The sequence below is a fragment of the Macaca fascicularis genome, chromosome 9 (genome assembly GCF_037993035.2).
Source record: "Macaca fascicularis isolate 582-1 chromosome 9, T2T-MFA8v1.1".
Lineage (NCBI taxonomy): Eukaryota > Metazoa > Chordata > Mammalia > Primates > Cercopithecidae > Macaca > Macaca fascicularis.
The window spans coordinates 28,663,355-28,677,923 of NC_088383.1; positions in this window are offsets into that span (position 1 = coordinate 28,663,355).

Below are 14,569 nucleotides of genomic sequence, written 5' to 3' on the forward strand. Positions count from 1 at the left end.
TCCTCCTCCACTGTGCAAGACCCAGGTTTCCGAGATGTGCTTTGTCTCCAGCCATCATGACTACATTCTGGCCAACCAAGAGGAGAGAAGCCTCAAGAGAAGGGGCAAAAGTCACAAACTGACTTTCTTTCTGGAAATTGCTACACCACAATTCTATTTGTATCTCTTTGGCCAAAATGAATCATATGAAATGTTTTCGTTTTTTTGTATTTTGAATATTTGGAAGCTATGTCTTTTTTTTTTTTTTTTTTTTTTTTGGAGGGAGGATATCACTCTGTCATCCAGGCTGGAGTAGAATGAGGCAATCATGGCAGCCTCAACCTCCTGAGCTCAAGCAATCCTCCTGCCTCAGCCTCCTTACTAGCTAGGGCTACAGGCTTGAGCCACCACATAGAGACAGGGTCTCACTTTGTTGCCCAGTCTTGACACTGTATAACAGGTACACAGAAATTTAAATTTGTTATATTTTCCTGGGATTGATCCTCTTATATATAAAGTGACCCTATTTTTCTCTAGTAATGATTTTTGCCTGAAAGTCTAATTTTTCTGATTTTAATAGAGGTACACCAGCTTTCTTTTTGGTGTTTTCCAGGTATGTCTTTTCCTATTTTTACTTTTAACTCTTCCAGAAACTTATATTTTAGACATGTTTATTGTAACAGAATATAGGTGCTTTTTAAAAAAAAATCTGGCCTGACAATCTTGATGTTTAATGTTGGCATTAATTTATTTGCACTAAGTGCAATCTTGTTATGTGTTATTTGTCCTACCTTTTCTTTGATTCCTTTTCTCTCCTCTGTTGCCTTCTGTTTAGATTGACTATTTTTTCTACATTTTACTTTGTCTGCTACTATTTGGAAGTCATGCAGTCTGATACTATTCTTTTAGTGTTTACTGCCAAAATAACATGCATTATTAATTTATCAAAGATTGAAGTTAATCAATACCTACCTACGGAACATTGCTTTCACCCCTATTAGAATTATGTCTCCCTCTGGAATAAGATGCCATTGTGGTCATGCAATTAAATTCTTTTTTTTTTTTTCACTCGAAACACAGAGATTGCTGTTTTATACAATCATTATTTTGTTTATATTTATCCATATGTTCTCCAAATTCTCTGGCCTTCCATTTCTTTTAAAAATAGAATTGTTGAGGCATGAATGACATACAATAAACTGCACGTATTTAAATTGCCCAATTTCATAAGTTTTGACATGTGTGAAACAATTGCTACAATCAAGAGAATGATCATCTCCTCACCTCCAAAAGACTTCTTAGGTCCAGCTGGAAACCATCATTCTCAGCAAACTATCACAAGGACAAAACACCAAACACCGCATGTTCTCACTCATAGGTGGGAACTGAACAATGAAAACACTTGGACACAGGAAGGGGAACATCCCACACTGGGGCTTGTTGTGAGGAGGGGGGAGGGAGGAGGGCTAGCATTAGGAGATATACCTAATGTAAATGACGAGTTAATGGGTGCAGCACACCAACAGGACACATGTATACATATGTAACAAATCTGCACGTTGTGCACATGTACCCTAGAACTTAAAGTATAATTTAAAAAAAGAAAAAGATTTCTTAGGTCCTTTTTCAATCCATCACTTCTGCCACTGCACTCTATTTTGGTAGTGGAGGTGTTTCAGGCAGAAGCCTAAAGCCAAATCCTGTTACTCTATATTGGCTATTAGTGAAAGTCCCTCTCCATTATTGTTTGTATCTCAGACTTGGAATATGAGATCACTTTCTTTTCATCTCTAGTACACCCTTTAGATTTTCCTTTAGCAAAGATCTGCTAATGGCAAACTCCCCTAAGTTTTTGATGGATTTAGAATGTCATCAGTTTGGCTCTATGTAGAAAAGAAAGTTTTCTACATTTGGATTGAAGACAGTTTTTCCTTTGCATATTGAATATGTTATTCCACTATCTCTTGGAGTGGTCAAGAAATGAGCTGTCAGTTTGTTGCTTCTTTGAAGGAAGGTAACATACCTCCTTTAAGACCTCTGCATCTTCTTGGCTCTCCAGTTTCACCATGAGTTATGTAGCTTTTGCGTTTCTTTATATTTATTCTGTCTGATTCTTGCTGTGCTCTTAAATCTAGAAGAATATATTTTTGATACATTCTGGAAAATTCTTAGTCATCTTTTCTCAAATATTACCTCTGTCCTCCTTTTCTCTCTTTTCCATCTAAAATTTCAGTTAGGCACATTTCCACTCTATCCACCATTTTTCTTAGCTACCCCCCTCCAAAAACCATTTTGCATCTCATTTCTGTGCGCAACATTTTGGATAACATCTTCACACCTCTTTGTCTTCAAGATCACTAATTCTTTCTTCATCCACATCTAATCTACTGTCAAGTCCATCCACTGAGATTTTTGTTCATTTTAGTTAATGTATTTTTCATTTCTAGGTGCTCTATTTGGTTCTTTCTCAAATGTGATTGATCATACTATACAGTTTATTATTCTCTATAAGGATTTTTAAACTTTATTTATTTAAACACACTAAACATAATTATTTTATCATCTTCATCTCATTATACAATATCTGAGGTATTTTTTAGTTTGTTTCTGTTGATTGTATTCTTGCTGCTTTTTACTCTGTGTACCTTGTTTCCCTATATTTTGAAAGTCTTTTTGGCTGTAAGCTGTTCATTTACTTGGAAATTTTTCAAGGAAATTCCTTAAGAACTGGGAAAAATAAGTTGCCTCTAAACAGGATTGGCGTTTGCTTCTGCCAGACACTACATATTTATGACCACTTTAAACTACTGGTGTCATTTTATGCATGTGGTCTGCAATTTTTCACTTAACAATATATCATGAAATGGTTGTCATTGAAAGTAAATTTATCTAGTCATTATTTTGGCTGCATAGAATTCTATAATAAAGATATATTGTAATTGATTTAACCCTTCAACTGTTGGTGGACTTTTAAGTCATTTCTAAGTTTTTGCTATTAAAAACAGACATCACTTCAAATGTGCACTTCTTATTATAGACACATACACAAATATATGTCTGTATAAACATTCCTAAAAGTGGGAGTGCTATGGCAAAGAGAACGTGCATTAAAAAATTTAATTGGCCGGGCGCGGTGGCTCACGCCTGTAATCCCAGCAAGAACAAATGCTCTGTCTCAGACAAGGCCATGAGTTGGTTCTTATGCCCTCCCTGAGAACATGTTAAAAATATATTTTAAACATTAAAGAACTTTGGGAGGCTGAGGCAGGTGGATCACAAGGTCAGGAGATCGAGACCATCCTGGCTAACACGGTGAAACCCCGTCACTACTAAAAATACAAAAAAATTAGCCAGGCGTGGTGGCGGGCACCTGTGGTCCCAGCTGCTCGGGAGGCTGAGGCAGGAGAATGGCGTGAACCCAGGAGGCGGAGCTTGCATTGAGCAGAGATTGCACCACTGCACTCCAGCCTGGGCGAGAGCAAGACTCCGTCTCAAAAAAAAAAAAAAAAAAAAAAAAAAAGAAAAGAAAAAAAAGAAAAAAACTTAATTACACACAATTTTTCAAAAATACTCTATCTTTTTACAGCCCACCAATATATAGCCATGTTCTTAAAAGTACTGGATATCATTAATCTTTACATTTTGCTGATCTGATGAGAATCTTATTTTTTTAATCTGCTAATGTCTTATTACCAATTAGCTGAACGTATTTGCATATATCCATAGACCATTTGCTTATCTTCTGTGAAATTGCTGCTCATTCACTCTGCCCATTTTTATAATTTTTATTCTGGACTGTTTTCTCACTAATTTGAACTTTAAACTTAAGAATTGTAATATCTTGCTTTTAAACATTTTACTGAGGAATAACTTTTAAAATATAAATATGAGCTAGTATAAATTAGTATTGAAGATTTTTCATAATAGATACTGTTTTAATGCAAAGATAAGCATTGTATGATTGTCTTAAATGGTGCACATTATAATAATTTCCTCCATTAGTTCTTTGCTATTCTTCTCAAGTTTTACAACAGTGCTTTTTGTGGCTACTTTTGGAATTGATATTTTAAAAATTCCTGTTTCTGGTCATTACCTAAAATGAGTGCTTTACTTGAAATGTGTGGGTATTCTAGTTGAGGTAAAAAAGCCTACAAGTTAGTAGTGATTGTATATGTTATTGCTGAGAAAAATTCAATCTAATTACTTCTTCAGTCTAAAGTGTTGGAGATTTGTGTACTAATAGTCATAATTAGAGAGATATTTCTAATCAGGTTTCTGTTTTTCTGTTTTACTAGATGAATACTTATTTTCAAAGAGATATATTTTTTTCATTTCAAGGGCTTAACATATAACCAATTTTTACCAGCTATTTCCATCTTCTTTGTTTATCTAGAGCAGTTACGTTTATATTTTAAAACTATGCAGGTGGGAGTTAATAGCATTGTTGAAATTTGAAGTTTTACTAATTAATATTTTACTGTTTTCGAAAATTTGTATGACAGTCAGCCCTTCATATCTGTGAGTTCCGCAGATTCAACCAACTGTGGATCAACCAACTGCAGATTGAAAATATTTTTAAAAAACAGTAAAAAATAATACAAATAAGGTCAGGCACAATGGCTCATGCCTGTAATCCCAGTGCTTTGGGATGCCAAGGCAGGGAGATTGCTTGAGCCCAGGAGCTTGAAGCAAACCTAACTAACATAAACAAGGGCCTATCTCTACTAAAACATTTTTTAAATGAGCTACGCATGGTGGTGGCATGTACCTGTAGTCCCAGCTACTCAGGAGGCTGAGCCAGGAGGATCACTCAATCCCAGGGGTTAGAGGTTACAGTGAGCTATGATTTCATCACTGCACTCCAACCTGTGTAACAGGGCAAGACTCTAGCTCTAGAAAAGAAAATTAATTTAATCTGATTAAAAACCAAAATACCAAATTTTGTTAATGTAGCTGCAGAAGTTATATCTGCAAAAGTTGAAGGAGATGTTTCAGTCAATACCATTTTCTATATTTAGGACTGAAAAGTGACATCAACAGCCCTCAGCAACTTACTTATTGTCATATTTTTGATCTCCAAACAAGGCTGTGTAACATATGCACTGAACTTTCAGCCCTGGGAACAGAATCCCAAACATTCACTATATACATATGTCTATAATTACTTCTGGCCACAATAAAACCTACAAATAAAATGAAAAATAAGAATATAAAAGGTTTCTCCATCTTGTAATTTTGTCTTTTGTTATGTACACACATACACCTTAATAACAAATTTACAAAGCAGGATGCAAAATTGCATATAGACTGTGATTACAACTATGTAAAAATGCATAGGAAAATGAATGGATGGCCAGGAACCAAATAAAATTGTAGTCATGCTTATGTTCGGGTTATAGAACCATGGCTGTTTTGCCTGCCTTTGCCTTGATTTTCCAAATGAAATGCAATGTAGTCAAACTACTGTAATGCTGATGCCTAATGCTCCTTTGTCTTTTTGGCTGGGCTTTCTCAAAAGAATTTACTGAAAAAATAAGTTAACGATGAACATGCAGTTTATTGACAATTTGGTAATGGAGAAGAGATATTTAACATTATTTTCTGTGGGACAGAAGAGATGTCCCACATCAGAGAATTTGAAAGCCCCTTTGAGAGCCTTTTCCCCAGAATCCCTTCTGTGCTGTCGTGCCATGAAAACCATTCTTTCTTCTGTCCTTTAAGCACCACATCACCACAGGTCTAGATCTTACTCCAGTCTTTGACCTCCAGAATTCCACCTCTCCCTTTGGGTTTCTCTCTCCTGAAATGTTCAAGAAGATTTAACTGTGCCTTAGTTCCTGCCTCTAAACTTGCTTACCGGCCGGGCGCACTGACTCACTCCTGTAATCCCAGCACTTTGGGAGGCCAAGGCAGGTTGATCATTTGAGGTCAGGAGTTCGAGACCAGCCCGACCAACATGGTGAAACCCCATCTCTACTAACAATACAAAAAAAAAAAATTAACAGGGCATGGTGGCACATGCCTGTCGTCCCAGCTACTTGGGAGGCTGAAGCAGGAGAATTGCTTAAGCCCAGGAGGTGGAGGTTGCAGTGAGCCAAGATCACACCCCTGCACTCCAGTCTGGGCGACAGAGCGAGACTCTGTCTCAAAAAATAAAATAAAATAAAAATTTAAAAATTTAAACTTGCTTACCAAACCAATCTTATAAGGCATTCAGAAAACAAAAGGATTCTGCAATTTTCAGGAACCACTCTCCTTTAAAACTGATTTTAAATAACCAAGCTACACAACTTTGAAAACTAAAAGTAAATAATAATGTTTACAAACACGCTATGTTTGTATGAGTATAAAATGGCCTAATATGTCACGAATACACTGCACAATATCTATCAAAATGTAAAATGTTTATGCCCTTTGACCCTGAAATTCCACTGCTAGAAGTTCATCTCATAGAAGTAGTAAGTTCACTGAAGAAAAATGTTCATAGATATTTACTGCAACTGTGCATGTAATAGTAAAAAATGAGAAAAATCCTAAGTGTTCACCAATATGCCATAAATTTAAACAAATACCTTATATCCAGGTGAAAAACTATTACACAGCCATTTTTTTTTTAAATGGAGTCTCACTCTGTCACCCAGACTAGAGTGCAGTGGCATCATCTCGGCTCGTTGCAACCTCCACCTCCCAGGTCCAAGCAATTCTCCTGCCTCTGCCTCCCCAGTAGCTGGGATTACAGGCTTGCACCACCACGCCCGGCTAATTTTGTATTTTTAGTAGAGATGGGGTTTCTGCATGTCAGTCAGGCTGGTCTCAAACTCCTGACCTCATGATCCTCCCACCTCAGCCCCCCAAAGCGCTGGGATTACAGGCATGAACCACCATACCCAGCCTCCACAGTTATTTTAAAAGATGACAGAAATCATGTAGACTAATATAGAAAGCTGGCATACACACACACACACACACACACACACACACACACAGAGAGAGTCAAGATTAACAGTCTTAAAGTATTTTTAATTTTTAATTAATTTATTTATTTATTTAGAAACAGGGTCTCATTGTGTTACCCAGGCTGGGGTGCATTGGTGGGATCACGGCTCACTGAAGCCTTGATCTCCTAGGCTCAAGAAATCCTCCTGTCACAGCCTTCCAAGTAGCTGGGGCTACAAGTACATGCCACCATGCCCAGAAAATTTAAAAAATGTTTTTCGTAGAGACAGGGACTTGCTATTTGCCCAGGCTGGTCTTGAACTCCTGGCCTCAAGCAATCCTCCCACCTCGACCTCCCAAAACACTGGGATTACACCTGTGAGACACTGGTGAATCTTCAAGCATTTTTTAGAGGGTGAGGTGCAAACTATCTACTAAATCAAAGACACTAGAGAAAAAGATGGTCTGTGGAGGAATACAGCTGGCCCAAAAGCACAAGTCAGTAAGGAAGTCACTTGGTGCTGAACAATATACAGACTGAAGAGAAGAGCAAGGCTTGAGGGGTCTCCTAGCCTTTTTGGCCCAAGCGATGTGACCATGTAATCTCCCTTGGGGACAATAAATAGCATTGGTGGTACAAATGGCTGATGTGTAGTCACAAAGGTGAGGAAATCCCACACCTGCAGACTGCTCTCTGGCTGTCTTATGGGGACTCATAGAGAGGCACCGTGGCCAGCATGGAAGCAGATTGAGGCCTGCCCCCAGAGAAAGGGTCTGATGAATTCTGCCGTGATGGGCACTTTCATTTCTTTGGCGGGCCTTGGACATTCCTGTTTTGTGCAGGGGCCAGATGGGCTTGATTTCTCTGGTGAGTTACTGTAAAACATGTGACCTATGTTCTTCGGTTTCTTTCATTCTATCCCTTTGAGATGGTGAAACATCAACCCTCTACTTTAACAAATAGCACCTGGACTTTCTCGTCTTGTTTCTTTCTTAAGCAATCACAAAACACTTTAGTGTAAAAGATTTATGACAACTTTTCTGGGTTTTTTCCCATTTTATACGTCTGCTAAATTCCATTTTTTAAACACTATGGAGAAAGCCACTGGTGGAATCACCACGTCTAGAAATGTTAACTTCTCTGTAAAAAATAAGGCCACTCGAATCTTGTTAAACTGATATTGTATTCATTGTGCCTCTTAATGCCCACGTTCATTCCAAAGGACTTATAAAATGAAATCATCAAAAAGTTCCCAGCTGCACAAGCCTTTTGAAACTGTTCTGTCGTAACGAAGTCTGCGTTCCACATTACAAAAACACGCAAGGAGGCTTAAAGATAGTTTAACAAAAAGACTAGAAAGGGAGAATATCCAGGTGGCTTTTTAAGTGTGGAACATAATAAAACAGTGTTTGGAAACTATTATGCCAAGATGTAATAACTAGGAAACAAGAAAGTCCGTTTATAAGATGAAGTGCAACTTCAAGTCGTAAATAGAACAAATGTTGAGAATGCAAGGGGGAAAATAATAACATGAGCACTTATGAAACGGGAAACAAACAGACTGAAAACCTTCAGATTTAGAATAGCGACATGACAATATATTTTGGACCCATCCTTCTGAAGTTTTATACTAAGACTTTGCATTATCTACTTACCAGTCAGGGTCCTCTCAAGAAAGAGAACACACTTGAGTACTTAAAACAGAGGGGTCTGGTGCAGGAAACTGATCACCCAGGAGAAGGAAGAGCTGAAATGCTTAGCAGCAAACAGGGAGAGAACCTAGAGGTAAACACTCCCAGAAAACCACAACCTTCTCTGGGCCAGAGTGAGGAGGCAGAGAGGTAAGGTCCTTAGATAGGGGCTAGAAGAGACTCAACTATTACATCAGATGTTGCCAAAAACAGAGAGTGGGAGAAAAACCCTGGCTTCTCTCTCCAGCCTCCTCCCCCATCTGCCTCTAGTGTCTACCTGGGCCATTCCCATCCTGGAAAATAGTCTGCAGTGTTATTTTCTTGTGCAAGGGGATGGGTGAGGAATGGATCCAAAGGCAATCAGGCCCAGGACCAGCACAAGTATTGTCTGCATGAGCAGAGGCACGACTCTATGTTCTGGTGAGGACATCCCCTGGGAGAGCTTGCATCATACCAGGATGACCAAAGGACTCCCTCCTGATGCACAAGGCCTTTGCTCAAAGTAAGTAGATTCAGCCCGACTTCTCCTTGTGATCTTGACAGCATTGGTCTGCTGCATTGCTTAAAGTAATGTTTCATTTTGTCCATACACATTTTTCAAAGGGACCATTAGGCTGATAGTCTGGGTGTCCTGCTATAATTCATCCACTGGTCTTTGGGCAGAGCAAACTTTATAACAACATCAGAGACAGGTTAAGTGGAAGTCCAGCTGGGCAGTTGTCCATGGTACTAACCTATGAAGGGCACTGAGAGACCGTGGTGCATTAAAACCTCTGGAAATGTTTCTAGCTGGCAACAAACCAACAAACTTGCATTTCTTAAAATTCTTCTAAAGGAGATATGCACTTTATCTGGTTGGACTTTTCAATCCACTTTTGGACACTTTCTCCCCACCATGCCCCAAGCCAAAAAACTGCTCTTTGTAACTGTTTGGAAACAAACAGAACACCAAATCCAAACAGTGAAGGAAATATGTTGGCTCATGTAATTTAAAAAGCAAGCATCTGGGTTAACTTCAGGCTGGTCTTAATCCACAGCCCAATGATGTCATCAAAGTTCCTGCCTTCTTCATCGTTGGTTTTGTGGTTGTAGGATGGCTCCCAACAGCAAGCCCAGGAGGAGAGAGAGAATGTCTCTTTCCTCAACACTATACCTTGAAGACCACCAATATTTATTGGCCAGGCTTGGATTTCCTTTGGAAATAACACTTCTTCAGAAATTTAGCAATTTCCTCCCTCTGCCATTCATATGGTCACTAATGCGTAACTTAAGGATTTTGAAATGAATGTGGGACATGGAGGCACGGGTGTCCGGCCAAAGTTATTTGCTATTACAGATAATTCCCACCTTTCTGCTTTCTCTAGGACCAACCTTAGTTTGTGAAGGAGAATTAAGCTTTTCCAACCTTGAAAGCCTTCAGATTACGGGATCCCCAGATGCTATGGATGGCCAGCTCCATAGGAAGGTACCTCTTAGTGAAGCCAGAAAGTAGTAGCCTCTTACCCAAAGTGGTAGAACTACCTGTTGGTCTATTTAAGTTCAAAGGGAAGCATAAATGGGTAAACATTTTATTTTAATTCATCTCCTATTCACTCATATTTTGGTATGGGACCAAGGCCTCTTCTTTGAGCATGGGTCTTTTTTGCATAAACCTTACCCACAATGCATCAGAGTATCTAAGGTTTCTAGTTTCAGTTTCTTTTTTTTAATGTGGAGTGAGAATGTAAAGACCCTTGTGAAATACATGAGAGTAGAATCTTTTTACATTTTCATAATTTCTCTCCAATTTTTATAATTTGAGAACAATTTTTAAGCAATTGACCTTTATCAAGTCTTTCCAGAGCGTTTAATTTAGCGCTCATAGGAAGAAACCTCCTGTTTTCATAATCATAGTTCCTTGGTTTCTGTAATATTGACTTAAATTATATAATCACAATAAACATAATTACCATAAATAAGTTTGGAAACAAATAAAGTAGCTAGTCATAAAACTCATTTTGTGGGAACAGATGTGCTTGTAGGTTAAAGGTGGTACCCATAGCCAAGAACATCTGAGGACCATGGGATGTAGTCAGGATGTTTTAGAGAAGTGTGGAGCATATTAGGTGACTAGCAAGCCCGTTCAATAGAGACTCGTTAAGAAAGTAACTATTAGATTAGGTTCCTTTCTGCTTTCAGAAGAGGCACTTGCAGTCTAAACTTGTATTGCTTGTGTAAGACCTAACTCAAAGCCAAAAATTGTATTCGAAATCTCCAAAATCCGATTTTTTTTTTCTCTTCCAGATGTCTTAATGCTATAGTCCCGGTAGAAATGTGGTCAGCATTCCAACGTATGATAGAAAAGATTTTAAGCAGCTCTTTTGTTGCAACATACAAAGGTCACCAACTTTCCTGCTTGGAGTAGGTAAAATCATTCTCATTACCTTCCAGCCTACCTTACTAGTTCAGATAAGTACACATTTTAGGATCTATTATTTGTAACATCCCATTTTCTAATAGCAAATTCCCTATGATTGTGCTACTTTTGATTGCAAGTAATATAAAAGATCTACTCAAACTGACTTAATCAATAAAATGTATTAGTTCGTGTAAAAACTCCAGAGGAGAGCAGGTTTCAAGGCTCAGAGATCCAGTGTTTGCTTGCGTAGATTATGTCCTGCACGGAGGTGCCTGGGTAAGAGGTCAAGTGGGAGCTGAATCTAAGCTTGGGGCTGCATCCAACCCAGAAAACAGGGTACCATTTTAATTACATCGAGGAGCCTCTAATTAATCACAAAGCCATGTTCCTGCAAGTTACTTTGCTCAGTTAATCCATCTGAAAGTGACTTATGCTAACGGTGGGACCCTTGAGCTCAGCAATGTCAGCCAAGAATCAGTTTATTTTCACCTATCGGTTCTGCTTTTCCTTATGTCAGCTACATCCACAGGGAACTACATTCATAGATAGGCTCCACTCATGTTCGCCAGAGGGATGGCAGCATCAACCAAGTCTTCCTTTTTCTTGTTCAGTAGGAGGCTGAGCTCCCCAATCACTGAATAGGCTAGCCTCACGTTAAATCAACCTGAGTCACATGCCCATTGCTAAACTAATCCGTGGCAGAGGGACTAGAAATATGCTGATTAACTAAAGTCGAATTTACATCTGCCATGTTGCTACTTGTTTGCTTTCATTGTCCTTCTTTGTTTCTCTGTTCTTCAGTGCTGCCTTCTTTTGTGTAAAATAAATATTTTCTAGCCATTTTAATTTCCTTGTTGCTTCTTAGAGTATATTTGTCTACTTATTTTCCTCTTGGATTGCCTTAGGGTTTGCAATTAACATTTAATTTAAAATGATCTAGCTCAGATTAATACCAATTTAATTTCAATAATATCTTAAAAGCTTGTTCTAATATACTTCTGTGACCTTCCTCTTTGTGCCATTATTATTATATGAATTACATTTTTATACATGATAAACCCATCAGCACAGTTTTACTATTGCATTGTGTGTTTTTCTTTCTTTTCTTATTTTTTTTTTTTTTTTAGTTTTGAGATAAGCATAGATTCCCATGCAGTTGTAAGAAATAATAATAGAGGGCTCATGTACCTGTTACCCAGCTTTTCCCAGCTGTTCCCAGCTTTTCTCATGTACCTGTTACCCAGCTTTTCCCAGCTATTCCTGGCTTTTCTCATGTGCCTGTTACCCAACCTTTTCCCACTACCCACCTTCAAAACTGTAGTATAATATCACACTCAGGATATTGACATTGATAGTGTCAAGATACAGAATACTCCATCTCCACGAAGATCTTTCTTATTGTCCATGTGTAGCCACACACACTTCTCTCCAATTTCTATCTTCCCCTTAACTTCTGGCAACCACTAATTTGTCCTCTGTTTATACAATGTTGTTATTTCAGTAATTTCATATAAATAAATTGTTCTGTTATGAAACCATTTAGAATTGGCTTGTTTCACTCAGCAGAAGTCTCTGGAGATTCATCCAAACTGTTGAGTGTGTTGAGAGATTATTACCTTTTAATGATGCAGAGTCATATCCAATGGTATAGATGTACTTCAGTTTGTTTAACTGTGTACCCACTTAAGGACATTAGAGTTGCCTCTAGCTTTTGGCTATTACAAGGAAAACTTCTATAAACCATCATATATAGGTTTTTCTGTGGACATAACTCTATTTTTTTCTGAGATAAATGGCCAAGAATGCAGTTCCTCTGTAGTATGGATCTTGCATGTTTACTCTGAAAACTGCCAAACTGTTTTCCAGAATAATTTTGCCATTTTACAATTCCATCAACAATGTATGGAAACTCATTTTCTCTGCATCCATACCAGTGTTTTTTGTTTGGGCTGCTATAACAAAAATAACCGTGGGCCCTCTCTCTGACTTGCAGACAGCTATCTTCTCACTGTGTCCTCACATGGTGGAGCAAGAACAATCTCTTTCTCTTCCTCTTCTTATAAAGCCACTAATCTCATTATGAGGGTCCCACCTTCGTGATTCATCTAACTCTAATTACCTCCCAAAGGCCTGTCTCCAAAGATCTTCACATTAGGGGTCAGGTCTTCAACATCTGGTTTTAGGGGGACACAATTCATGAAGCCCATAGCTTTATGCACCTGGCCCCTCAAACGTCATGCTCCTCTCACAAGCAAAATTCCATCCCAGCATCTCCAAAGATCTTAACTCATTCCACCATCAACTCCAAAAGTACAAAATCTACCAAAATATCTAAATCAGATATGGGTAACACTCAAGGTACAAATCATCCTGAGGCAAAATTTCTCCCCAGTGGTGAACCTGTGTGAAATCAGACAAGTAGGTGCTTCCAAACATAATGGTAGGACAGCTGTAAAATAAACATTTCCCTTCCAAAGGAGAAAGAAAGAGGTGGTGAGTCCCAAGCAAGTCCCACACCTCGCAAAGCAAACTCTGCCTTAAGGTGTAAGACTAATCCTCTTTGCCTTTTTGTCACTTTCCGGACCTACTGAGTTGGTGGTCCCACCTCCTTGGCTCTGCTAGATGGAGGTCACACCACCAAGGCTCCAGGTGTTCTGCCCCCAAGGTTCTACAGGGTAGTGCTTAAAACAACTGATTTTGTCACCCAAAGCTCCTAGTATACAAAAGGGTTCACTCTTGTTGCTGTACATTCTTTGGGTATTGACAAAAGTGTAAAGCATCTGCAATAATAGTATCATATGTAATTCTTTCACTACCCTAAAAGTCTTCTGTGCTCCACCTACTCTTCCCTCTCTACCACCAATAATGGATCTTGTCACTGTCTCCGCACATTTGCCTTTTCTAGAATGTTATGCAGTTGAGATTATACAGTATGTAGTCTTCTCAGACTGACTTCTTTTGCTTAATAGTGTGCATTTAAGGTTCTTCCATGTTATAGTCTGAATGCTTATGTGCCCTCCCAATTTTCATGTTGAAATCCAACCCCCACAGTGATTGTATTAGGAGGTAGGGATTTAGGGAGGTGATTAGACCATAATGGCTTCAATCTTTATGAATCGAATTAGTACCCTTAAAAAAGAGATTTCAAAGAATTCGTTCATGAATTCTTCCAGGTGAAGTTACAGAAAAAGATGGTTGTCTAGAAAATAGGCCTTCACCAGATACCAAACCTGCCAGTGCTTTGATCTTGGACTTTCCAGCCTCTAGAATCACGAGAAATAAATTTCTGTTATTTATAAGTTACCCAGTTTATGGGTTTTTGTTTGTTTGTTTGTTTTTGAGACAGAGTCTTGCTCTATCACAGGCTAGAGTGATCTTAGCTCACTGCAACCTCTGGCACCCAGGTTCAAGCAATTCTCCTGCCTCGGCCTCCTGAGTAGCTGGGACTACAGGTGCACGCCACCATGCCCAGCTAATTTTTGTATTTTTAGTAGAGATGGGGTTTCAGCATGTTAGCCAGGATGGTCTCGATCTCTTGACCTCATGATCCGTCTGCCTTGACTT